At 37.5% G+C, this 11,670-nt stretch overlaps 1 long non-coding RNA gene across 1 annotated transcript; it reads left to right on the forward strand.

Moving 5' to 3' along the window:
• Window positions 1–2,809: 2,809 nt before the first annotated feature.
• On the forward strand, window positions 2,810–11,398 carry LOC138923291 (uncharacterized). The gene is made up of 3 exons (XR_011436745.1): window positions 2,810–3,152; window positions 8,467–8,649; window positions 9,103–11,398. It is a non-coding gene; the product is annotated as an uncharacterized lncRNA (long non-coding RNA).
• The last annotated feature ends 272 nt before the right edge of the window (window positions 11,399–11,670 follow it).

The following is an 11,670-nucleotide window of genomic DNA, read 5'->3' on the forward strand; positions in this document are numbered from 1 at the left end:
CTAAACATTCTTAAGAAATCACATGATTAAAAGAGGCAAATTAAAACATTTTATGAGCCACAGATTTATCCATTAATGAATACTTTAGAATAATATATTAGCTTGTTATTTTCTCCATGGGCATAAACATCAGTGATATTCTGCTAATTGCTATATGAAAACATACATGGCAGAAAAAGAAATGGTAGAGGACCCTAGAGCTTCCATGGTAGGTAAGATTTGTCTGGGATTTTTAACCAACCTATTCTTTTTGCCAGGCCTGAATCCACATATTCTAGAGCCTACAATTTTCCCTGGCTGTTTAAGAGGTTATGAATGTCTATGCCATTAGCCTGGTGACAAGATGGAGAGTGTACCCCAGACTAAGACAGAGATTTTACTAACACTGTATATTGAGAAGGTTCTATTTCTCCCAGATGCTCTTACTTAGAACATCTTTCAAAAGAAAAGAACCAAAGAATTAAAAAAAAAATGCAATGTGTAAATATAGAAGTGAAAGAAATAACAAGAAAACAATATTCTTATTTTGGAAACAAATATTTTTTTTAGTCAAAATCTGTGTGATAATACAAGATAATGTAGACAGTTTTGTTTTAGCACGCACAATTGTCAAAAGTTTAGCAACTTTGAACATTCATAAATCATTTCAATTCCCTGAGGCTTTTATAAGTTTTGATTGTTCAAAGATAAGAAAGATCTGGCTCAACTCTAGAGACATTTGGTGTTTTGTATTTTGTTTTGTGTCTGACTGACAGATGTGTGAACATGGGTGGTTACTACAAGTCCCTAATCACGCATTTGGACACATGAATGGGATTTAACAAGTTGTCTCATGGGGGATGGGTAAATTTCCATGATGCCACTACAGTACTGAAGTTTCCCAGGAGGCCAGCTCACAGCTGCTTCTGACCCACCTCTGCACATACAGAAACCGAGGTTATCCCATGGAAGAGGGGGCAAACATGAGTTTACTCTCTAAGTCTCCTTTGGGTCTGTGATTTGGAAACAAAGGAAATGATCCAAACAATTTTGTATACATCTAGTTTTTTCTTTCTTAATGTATACCCTCCTTCTGCTCTACTTCCAACTGTATTTCAAGCTCTAGTTTCTTTGACATTCAAACCCCTCAGACATCATTTACATGAGACAAGCCTGCCTTCCTCACTTAAAAACCAATTTTCTTATTAATCTGTTTAAAGTCAGACACTAGAAGGATCTCCAGGTTATACAGTCTTACAGCCTATCATATTCTATTTGCTTTTGCAGTATGAATCAGGGAACATATGCCCAAAGTTTGTCTGCATAGAAATGTTTTCTGCTTCTAGCTTTTTATTACTCTTTTTGTACAAAACTCAATGCAGTGGTTGACAGTGAATGTAATGAACTCTCCAGCCCACCAGAGTTGACTGTTCAGACTTTCTCATGCCACCAAGCCCGTCCTCACACCATCCTTGTCTAAATCCAGCTTTATGATATGTTCCTGAAAAAGATGAGGATAATATTCACATTTCCAAAGCCAAGAAAGTTGCACATAAGAGAGTAAGAGAGAGTAGAATTATAACATTTTGGTACATGTTCTGCTTTGTTTTGTGTTGTATTGTTTTTTCAGAATACCTCAAATAGAAAACATCTTATTCTTTCATTTGCATATTACCTGTCCTAAATAATTCAATGTTTTACTTCTGGTGTGCCTGCTCCTATTGAAAGCCATCACTGAGGTCTTCAAACTGATAAGAATGAATACAGCTATTAAGGTAATTCCTTTAAGTTTCTCTGACATTCTTGCTTTGGGAGTGGATAGAGAAGGCATCTAGGAGTTAAAGGAAAATGCTGTGACCTAGAAAAATAGGCTATTTAGATAAGCCTGTCAGCTTTAGAAATGTGTTGTATATGTGCCAATACAGTAAATACGTTCAGTTCCAATTTCCTCATATCGCACATCATTTTGCCTCTGTCTCAGATGATCTTCAACACAATGCTAGAGGTGCCAACGAAATAATAAAAGAGTGAGAGGGGAAAAAAACCCAATACCCAGCAACAACATAGCAGCCTATGAGTCAATGAGGCCTGTTTGATTAAGTCTTTAACGAGTGCTCCTACTGGCACCAGCATATCCACCTGGGAGTCTGGGACTTGGCACAGTGGTTTACAAGCACAACCAGCTCCCTCTCTTATCTTCTGGATCCCAATTGAAAGAACAGAAGAAATCATAGATCTAAAAGCCAAAAGCATAAAAAGACAAAGTGACAGGTTGTGCCATCTTCAGACACCACATCCACTCAGTATCCCAGGAGTGTTACCTAAATAAATATGGAGATTTTTGGCAGTACATAGCAAAAGAGCTCTGAGAACAATTCATCTGGAGATGAGAGAGCCCTTATTAGACAGACTACACTGACTGGAGAACCTATAAAGATAAACAGGTTCAAATGGTTGCTATTGCTTCCATTTCTTCTGGAGTTGGAAGCCCATATAAAATTTAGAGAGGTTAAATGTTAATCTACTGACTCACACCAAGAGAACCTGAGTCTGACTATGTCCTCACCTCTCCCCTATGTTGGCGCCACTCACATAAACAATAAACTTTACTATACATATTAAAACTTTTGTTCTCATTATCTTTAAACTAAATCACGGTATAGGGCATCACTCCAGTCTCTGTTGCATATCCAGTAAAGCAAAAAAAATTATCATAAACTAAGACCAGATGTCTGCCCCACCAGAAGACCAGATGCCTGCCCCACCTGGAGACCAGTTCCTTATATAACAGGCTTATAGTCTTTGTTCTGTAAGATGGTTCTTTCAAAGATTAGTCAGCTGTCTTCCTCTCTGTTAGCAAACTGTGATAAAACCCTTTCTCTCCTACCATCTCGCCTCTCGACTATTAGCATGTCGTATGGTGGGCAGACAACCCTCCTTGGGTGGTAACAAAATCTGGTGACCATGGAGGAACTTTAAGTCCTGCTCATGGCCAGTCAATCTCAGATGGGCAACCTGTTGGATAAGTCCCTAGCAGCTGCCTGGGCTCTCTTTGACTCAGGAATCTGCCCTGCCTGCTTTCCCATACCAATGCCAGCTGCCTCCTAACACTGACTGCAGTAGGAAGAGAAACAGCTATGTCTGGTGAATCTATGGCCTCAATCTGGAATAGGGTAAGTCACCTCAAGGATGCCCGTGTACTCCCTTCCCCTCCATCTGGGGTCCTTTGGCTTATGGCAGGGCCATCTGGGGTCCAACAGGACCATCTTGGCATGCACTTAGAGAGGGAATAGTTGTAGGACTTTTGACCCTAAATCTGGGAACTACTTCACTAGCATCTGGTTTTTCTGTGTCTGTGTCTGTAAAAAGCTCCAAGATCAGATGTCTTTTGGACGAGTGACCTTGTTAAAACGCGCCATTGCCTAGAATGGTCTAATAACAGGGTTGCATCCACTGGAGCACTCCAAAGGGTCAGGTTAGAATCCTGAGCTCTGGGGCAAGGTCCCAGAGCATTGGATTTTGGTGTTTGTTTGTGTTTGTCTATGTCTGACTATTTTGTTAAAATTGGCTGTTTGGGGACTGAGTTTCTTGGTGATCAGAACAAACGCTTTTTATAAATTACATTGTTTGTTGTGGCCACCTTGGGAAAAGCCCCCTAAAATGGGGATAACTGTAAACAGCTGGCAAGATAACCCAGGATAACTTACAATTACAGAGGCCATTTTGGCCTCCTTTTGAACTTTTGAACTGAGAAACAAAGAAATCTTTAAAGAGTCAAGGGGTCTACATTTTGACTGAAAGGTTCCAGAAGCTGTGATGTTTACAGAGAACAGCAGAATCTTATCAAGCTTGTTTTGTGTCCTGAAGGCATGGCTTGATAATCGTCAGGTTGGGAGGGTTCCAAAACTACAGTGGGGAAAAAACGTGGCCATATTCCATTTTGCGGTCAAAGATGGTTGGACAGAAATGCAGATTGCACTCCAGTTTGTGGCTAAGGGTCCTACCAAACTGCCATCAGCCTCAGGGAAATTACATTGACCATTAGAAGAAAGCTTTGACTTGGCCTTCATTGTGAGGGTCTTGGTTTCCAGGACACCCCAAAATTTTTGTGATCTGGTTCTAGCTGCAGCATAAACATACTTTTGACCAGCTATGTCTAAATTCTCAAACAATTGGCAACACTAATTCAGTCCCTACCTATAGCCCCTTAGGCTGCATTTTCCCAAATTGGGCAACTTCTAGCTATGAGTATGTAGTACAAATTGCTAAGTACTCATTGGTTTATTGATCCTTCTCCCAGAGATAGTCACTCTGTCTTTTGTGTCATTTGTCATAAAAAGGAAAAACCATAAGGCAAGACACAGGCGTCTCTATAAGCCTGTTGTCAGGGAATATGCACATGAGTTATGTTGACACAAAATAAGTGCTAACCACTCTATAGATGATAGAAATAAGGTGAGTTTTACTTGAGCCAGAGTGAGGATTATAACCTGGGAAGGCCTTAGAAAGAGTTCCAGAGAAGTATGGTTTTCAGTACAGTCTTCCATTTTTTTAGAACAAAGAACATCCATCAAACACACCCAGGGTACATTTTCATCAAAGTTTCAAAGAGGTATTTAGTTGCAAATTAGCAGGTCAACTGGACCCTGATGTTGGGAATGGGACTAATCCAGAATTTACTAATAAGGCATTATCAATAGGGTGTAGGAGGCAAACTATGCATTCTTATTTTAAAAGAGTGCATTCTTTAATGTTTAAAGAAGACATATAATGTATATTTGATAGGCCATAAGTCAGGCTTTTTAATTCAAACCGAATCAGTTTTGAACCCATGTAGTTACCCCATATACCTCAATATGGGAAAATTTCTTGTCAGGTGAAAGCTGTTGCTAAGGGCATCTTGGAAGCCAAAAAAGCTGCAAATTTGGTGGGCATGGGTCAAGTAGTTAAGAGCCACTAGGGCACTCACCATCTCAAGAATACTCCCATGTTAAGATAGGTTCATCACAGAATGGGATAGATGATGACAGGTCCCCCACCAACCTCAAGAAAATATCCATGTAGTGAGATACTCTGTAAAGTGCACACAATTCCCAACCCCATGGCACCTTCCACCTAGGTATTAATCTGACTCTGAAATACTAAAGGCTTAACTAAAGCTGTTAATGTGCATATAAAATGAGATATTTTTTCTTTTGTCTTGTCCCACATCCTGAGAGCTTGTCTTTGAGATGTCATTGGTCTCCACCATCTTGAGGATGCGGGCACCTGCATGCATCTTGGCAACCAAACAGACTGGGGTTCCAAGAAGCACTCTCTTTATCTGGCTGAGTCGGCTCTCAGGGGAGTTTGTCATAATGAGTCCCAGTTGTTTTCACAAAGGGCCTTTGTCATCTCCACCTTTGTTGCTTGTTAGTGTACTACCACCTGTGCAGTGGAAACCTTTGCTTTCTTGGATTATTTTTGGGAATGAACTTCCCAGATCTTGGGAGGGCTGCTTCTTTTATACTCTCTTTTGGGGACAGCTTTCATGTTCATGGTTAAGCCATAAAGACTTATTGGTTTGAGTGGCTATCAGGATCCTATTCATCAATGCAGACAGATGATGGACTGTTTAAATTGGAAAAACTTCTAAACTGGAAAAAATTGGAGAGCTCTCATCATAATTGCTTTATTGGTACCTATGAAAAGACCAAATTAAAAAAAGAAATATGAAAAATAATGAATAGCCTTAAGACCCTGACTCGGGCTACAATTAGATCAGAAAATGTAAAAATATGAGTGTCTATAAGATTGTAAAGGTTAGAATATTTGAGCTAATTTTATATAAAGAGGTTATATCAACTTTTCCTGAATGTGTGCTAAAAATGGACATTATGTCTGGCTGTAAAAGTTTCCCCCTCAAGGTAAATAGGTCTAGGGTTAAATTGTATACTTAGAAAGAGGGCCTTTGTTACTAAACACCTTGTGCAGAATTTTTTTAAAGTGTGATATATTATCTTGAAGTTTTAGAACATAAAAATATTTTGATTCACCTCTTAAGTTAAAAATTTCCCTGATATAAAGAAGCAATTGGAAAAATGTAGCTGGAAGGGTGAGCCAACCTCTTTTGCCATTCAGACTGTAATCCAGTTCTTTGGAGAACTGGAAGCAACTGTCTTTGTCTTGGAAACCTCTACAAGGCCAGAGGTATGGCTCTAGAAAGAAGTTCAAAGTTCACTTGTGCTTTTGCCAATCCTAAACCCTCACATGTTCTGCTCAAAATGTTTGTAGATATTGAGATGTTAGAAACTGATAAGGAAAATATGCCCCAGAAACTCCATCTTGAAAAAAACTTGACTGCTTTCTCTCTTCCCTTGTGATGTAAATTTTCTGCTCCCATCTTCTCTAAGACCTGAGAGCCATTCTTTGAAATGCAAATGTTTTTCATAAACTAGTGAGTTTGTATTGCATCTGATTCATAACAAAAAAATTTAGTGGAAGTTCTAAGGTCTCCATCTGTGTCTACCTGTGTGCTTATATGTGTCTATATATATGATATATATGTATGATGTTTTACCTCTGGAGGGTATGGCCAAAATAAAGAGCTCTGTTTAATTGACTTAAAGTAAGCACTTACATAAATTATTTCTAAATTTAATAGAAACTAACCCAAATATCTTTCAAGTTAACATGATATGAAATAACCTTTGGTAAGTGAAAACTTGTTGAAGTTTGTTGTTTTGATTGAAATAGGCATGTCCTCTAAGTTGTTAGTATTTGGATGTGATGCAGACATGCAGCCTGGGTTCACTGGTCAAATAAGCTCATGTTATCTGTGTTACAAATTTGTCAGCAAAGTAATAGTTTTAAATAACAGCTGATTGTGTCTAATGTCTCGTAAATGTTTTGTGAGTTATCAAAATACAATTGTTAGAAACAAGTGATTTAGATAGATGAAAATGGGTAAGAGTTTTTGGGTATAATAATTATGTTATACGTTCTGTATTCTTGAAAAAACAGCCTCCAAATTCTTCTTGGTAACTTAAAACTTAAAAGTTTTGCTAAATGAAGTTAAAAGATAAAAATTTGTTGAGTATCTAGGTCATTTGCCCATAATATAAAATATTAGAAGCTGATTACTAATCATAGATTTGTCTGCCTTTGGTTTCTTATCTCAGAGAAACTAAAAAATGCTAGGGTTTGCTGATAGACATGTTTTGTACATGCTGAGAAACTTTCTATGAGAAAGCACATGTTTCTAGAAAGTTTCTATTCAAAGAAAGTAAAATGTATGTTTGCAGTAAAGAAGGTGTAAAGAATAGAGATATTTTTGTTTCTTTTGTTAAGAAACTTCAATTTGTCCTAAAGCATTAGGAAAGAAATAAGGAGGAAACTTGGGACAAATTCTGAATGTAAAAAGTAAGTGACAGAAAGTTTGTGAAAGTAAAACCCTGAAGATATTTATGCATAGTCAAGTTGGCTAAGATTAAATTAAATCCAATTAAGTAAATGAGTTTTAATTTCAAAAGTGAGCTGGTGAAAAATTAGAATTTGGTCTTCTCTCTCTTAACAGGACAACTTTCTGGAAATTTTAGTCTGCTCTTGATAAAGAGATTATGAAAGGTTTTTTCTTGGAGTTGTCTACCAGAAGAAGAGGGATTTAATGTTTTATCAAAATAAATTTTTTGTATTTTTATCAGATCTTTAATCACAGGAGCTAAGGTTTTTCTTACAGCTACTTAATTTTCTGCATTTGCCTGAAAATCCTTAATTGTCACTATGGCAAAATGGATAACTAAGCATTGTTTCATAGGGACCTTTGATATTATGTCAGTAAATGTTATTGATGTAAGTGTTTTAAAATTATGTAACATTCCTAAAATTCTGATCAGTCCTGATTATCAGTCATAATTCTAGTTATTATTTTAAAGAGTTGTATGTCACAAAATTAACCAAGTTTCTTTGTCAATTGCCATTTTGAAGTCTTTTGTCATTTACAGACAGTTATTGTTTTACTCCAAAGCTTTTGCAAAATGTTTCATCTTCAGAGAAATTCATGGAAAGGACTCTGACATATACTCTAGAACACAGGTTTCTGATAAACTTTCAGGTCATAAAACTGAATTGGGTAAGAAATTACAGAACTCTAATGGAGAAAAGGATGACTTCATGAAACTGCTAACAGAAGATAAGATCAAGAATCTATTACACAGGACTCAATTAACTGATGAGGATGATTATAATTTTTATGACTTTTCATTTGAGATATTGCAGATTTTTTAATGCTATCTTTTTTCCAATTCTAGGAAATCTTTTCTCTCAAGCTAATTATGACTTATAGTAATTTGGTAAATTATACTTTTTTAAGCAGAGTTGATACATTTATCTTTTTCCACCTACCTGATCCCTCCAGAATTTGAAAATTCTTAGTGTGTGAGTATTGTATTTTCATGACAATATAGTTATTTGCATAAGTTCAAGCAGAATCTGTTCTCCTTATAACAGGACAGAATTGGAAACAGTTATATTTTCAAAGCTTTGACTGCAATGTCATATTTGAGAGAAACATGTGTAGATTCAGATATGACCAGACAGCTTCTGAGGAATAAAGGCTGACTTTATGAAATGAAGCCACTTGGAAATATTGGCCTGGTACCTTGTTTACAAGGTTCCCATCAACCTTACCAGGTAAGTAAAGAAAGTCACTTCTCTGGCAGGTGCCAGAACCTCAAGGATACAGTGAAGAACCTCAAGAGAAGAGGGGACCTCACCAAGATCTATATGTCTTTCAGGCAGAGTCTGATGATGAGTTCTTGGTTTGGCTTTCCTGTCCTTGAGAGGCCTTTAAAGTTCAGTTGAGATTCCTTATAAAAAGTTCTAGCAAAGCTGATTTGAAAGAGCCTATATGATCAACAGCTAATCTTGCTATACTTATGTAAACAATTGGGCCACTTTTATTGAAACTAAACATATTTTGCAAACCAGTTAGTCATAATTTGGCAATCTTTGGTAAAAATGGGGGTGATTTTAGAGAGAAAAAGTATGTTTCAGTAGAAACTATAGTATACATTCATGGATATTAGATTCTCGTTCTGTTAATTATTTTTGACATTTTTGTTTCCTATCTGTAAACTGGACCAGATCCTGAATTCTTCTAGTCTCCTGAAATATCTGGCTAAAAGTCTCCAAACTAATGTTTTCAATTTTGTTCATCATTTTCCTTTGGAATCATTGAGAACTAAACCTGCCTTTTTTCCTGAAGCCCTGTAAACTGAAGCTGGACAACTTGGTGTAAACTTAAGAAGATTCACGTATGTTGCTATCTAAGCCATTCAGAAAGATACCTGAACACCTAATGACATTATCAGAGACATTTGAAACTGCAAAAGATGCTTTGACTTTGACATCTAGAGATCCTTTCTAATGGCTGCCCCCTGGGCTCAGAAACTGGTTTATAATTTGCTCCCATCATTAACCTTGTTTTTCTTTTTGTCTCTCTAGAAATGCTTCTTATTAAATAGCTGGTTATTTCCTTATGCAATATATGCCTAACTTTGGGAGTCCACCTGCATCATTGTGTTATTAAGAGACTGATTCAATGAGATGGAAAAACCTATGCCCCCTCATCAGCAGGATATCCCTCAAGACTGAGGAACAATCAACAAACAGGGGGAACTGATACTAGCTTAACACAAGATTGACTTAAGGGAAGCCATATGGTAGAAAAGAAACCATATTGTAACTTTGAATGACCTCTGATTACTCGACCCAGCTGCATATGGACCTCCAGGAGATACACATGCCCTGTAGATTTTATGGCCGCTCCCAGCTGTGATAAGTCATTAACTTTGTTCTTTTGAGTTCCTTAGGAATGTGATGAGCCCCAGGCAGAGAGTCTATGCTGATAGCCACCACTAATGACAACTGAAAGATCTGGTGTGGTGACTTGGGCTATTCCTTAAAATTAAGCTGGAGATTAAATGTGTTTCTAAACTAATTTCTAAACTGTCTACACCAGTGACTCCAAAACTCACTCTCTAGAGTCATGGTGGCAAAACATGAGTGACTCTATTTGATTCAATGGTCCCCCTACACCGACCCCTTTTATCAGGAATTAGCCAGACAGACAATGATGACCCTGTTCCTGTTACCAGCATATGATTTTGCTGGGGTACAACTGACAGTGGGGAGTTGTTGGTGCCACTCATGTAAATAATAATCTACTATACATATTAAAGATTTTGTTCTTATTATCTTTAAAGTAAATCATGGCATAGGCTATGGTTCCATCTCTGATGCATATCCAGTAAAACAAAGTATTATAAAGAACTAAGATCAGATGTTTGCCCCACCTGAAGACCAGATGTATGTCCCACCTGGAGACCAGATGCCTCCCCCACATGGAAACTAGCCCCCTATATAGCTGGCTTAGTCTTTGTTCTGTAAGATGGTTCTTTCAGACATTAGTTGGCCATCTTCCCCCTTGCTGACAAGCTGTAATGAAACCCTTTCTCTCCTACCACCTTGCCTCTCGACTATTGGCTTGTCTTGTGGTAGGCAGATGACCCTCCCTTGGGAAGTAATACCTATATGTGCATCAATACACATGAGCACACACCCACATGTTTATATACAAGTACATTGCTTTTATTTTTACAGTTCTGTATCAAGAGTGGTGAGAAACTGTCATTTTTATCAAATTCCCTGTTCAATCAACATACAGAACTTTCCAAAGGTAGTGAAAGGTGAGGTGTTCTGTGGTGGTTGTTTCACTCATATTTACATCAAGAAGAGAAAGCCCATTTTACATTCTTATTGAGAGGTGAGAATTGCAGCGTGTACTGGCTCATGTTTAGTATCTCTTCCAGCATTTCTGTTTCTGTGTTGCCTGGAATCATCAGCTGAGAGGCTCCCAAAAGCTGAGAGCTTGCTTTTAGCCTGAAATTCATTTTAATTTCCTTTCATTTTATTTGAATGTGCTTACACTGTTGAATAGAGCAAACTATCAGTCATAAAAATCTGAGGACCTTTGACCCAGAGTTCTCTAATTAATTTTTTCCTACCACCAGGAAGAAAAATAGAAGTACTGAAACCAAAAATATTGTTACACTAGCTCACACAAGCTTATGAGGATTTTCATTTGTTTGTTTAAGGAAAAGACTATGGGCAGAAAAATCTCAACATACTTCCTAAATTAGATCACACCTCTGCAAACAACCCAACAACAGATTTAACTGGCCAGAGTGAAGAAATAATATAGGCTGGCACCAGGAAATGGATTTATCATTCATACTTGGGGGAAAAAACCCTAAGCAGTATAATCATTTTACATTTGAACATTCCAAAATCATAGACCAGCAAGTTTAGTCTTCAAGATAATAAAATAAAAGTGGCATGTACAAAAGAAATCCCAAATAATTCTTTATACAGAATTGCTGGTCTTTTTCATCACTAAAAGAAAGTGGACTCACCCACTCTTCGCTGCTGTTCAGTGCTCTTGAGACTCAAACTGTATTCCTTAGGAAGATGAATCCGAATCATAAAAATGCAGAGCTAAAAGGAAACTTAGAAGCCAGTTAGTCCCTTCTTCTACAGCTTGTCAGCAGAGGAGCCTGCACTAGACATCAAGTCCACTGACTCCTGGGGTCAAAGTCTCTCACTAGAGTGCCTTTCTTTTCTTTTTTTAAATATTGGCAACTGAGCTAACAT

This window comes from Equus caballus, chromosome 2 (assembly GCF_041296265.1).
Source record: "Equus caballus isolate H_3958 breed thoroughbred chromosome 2, TB-T2T, whole genome shotgun sequence".
NCBI classification, from domain to species: domain Eukaryota; kingdom Metazoa; phylum Chordata; class Mammalia; order Perissodactyla; family Equidae; genus Equus; species Equus caballus.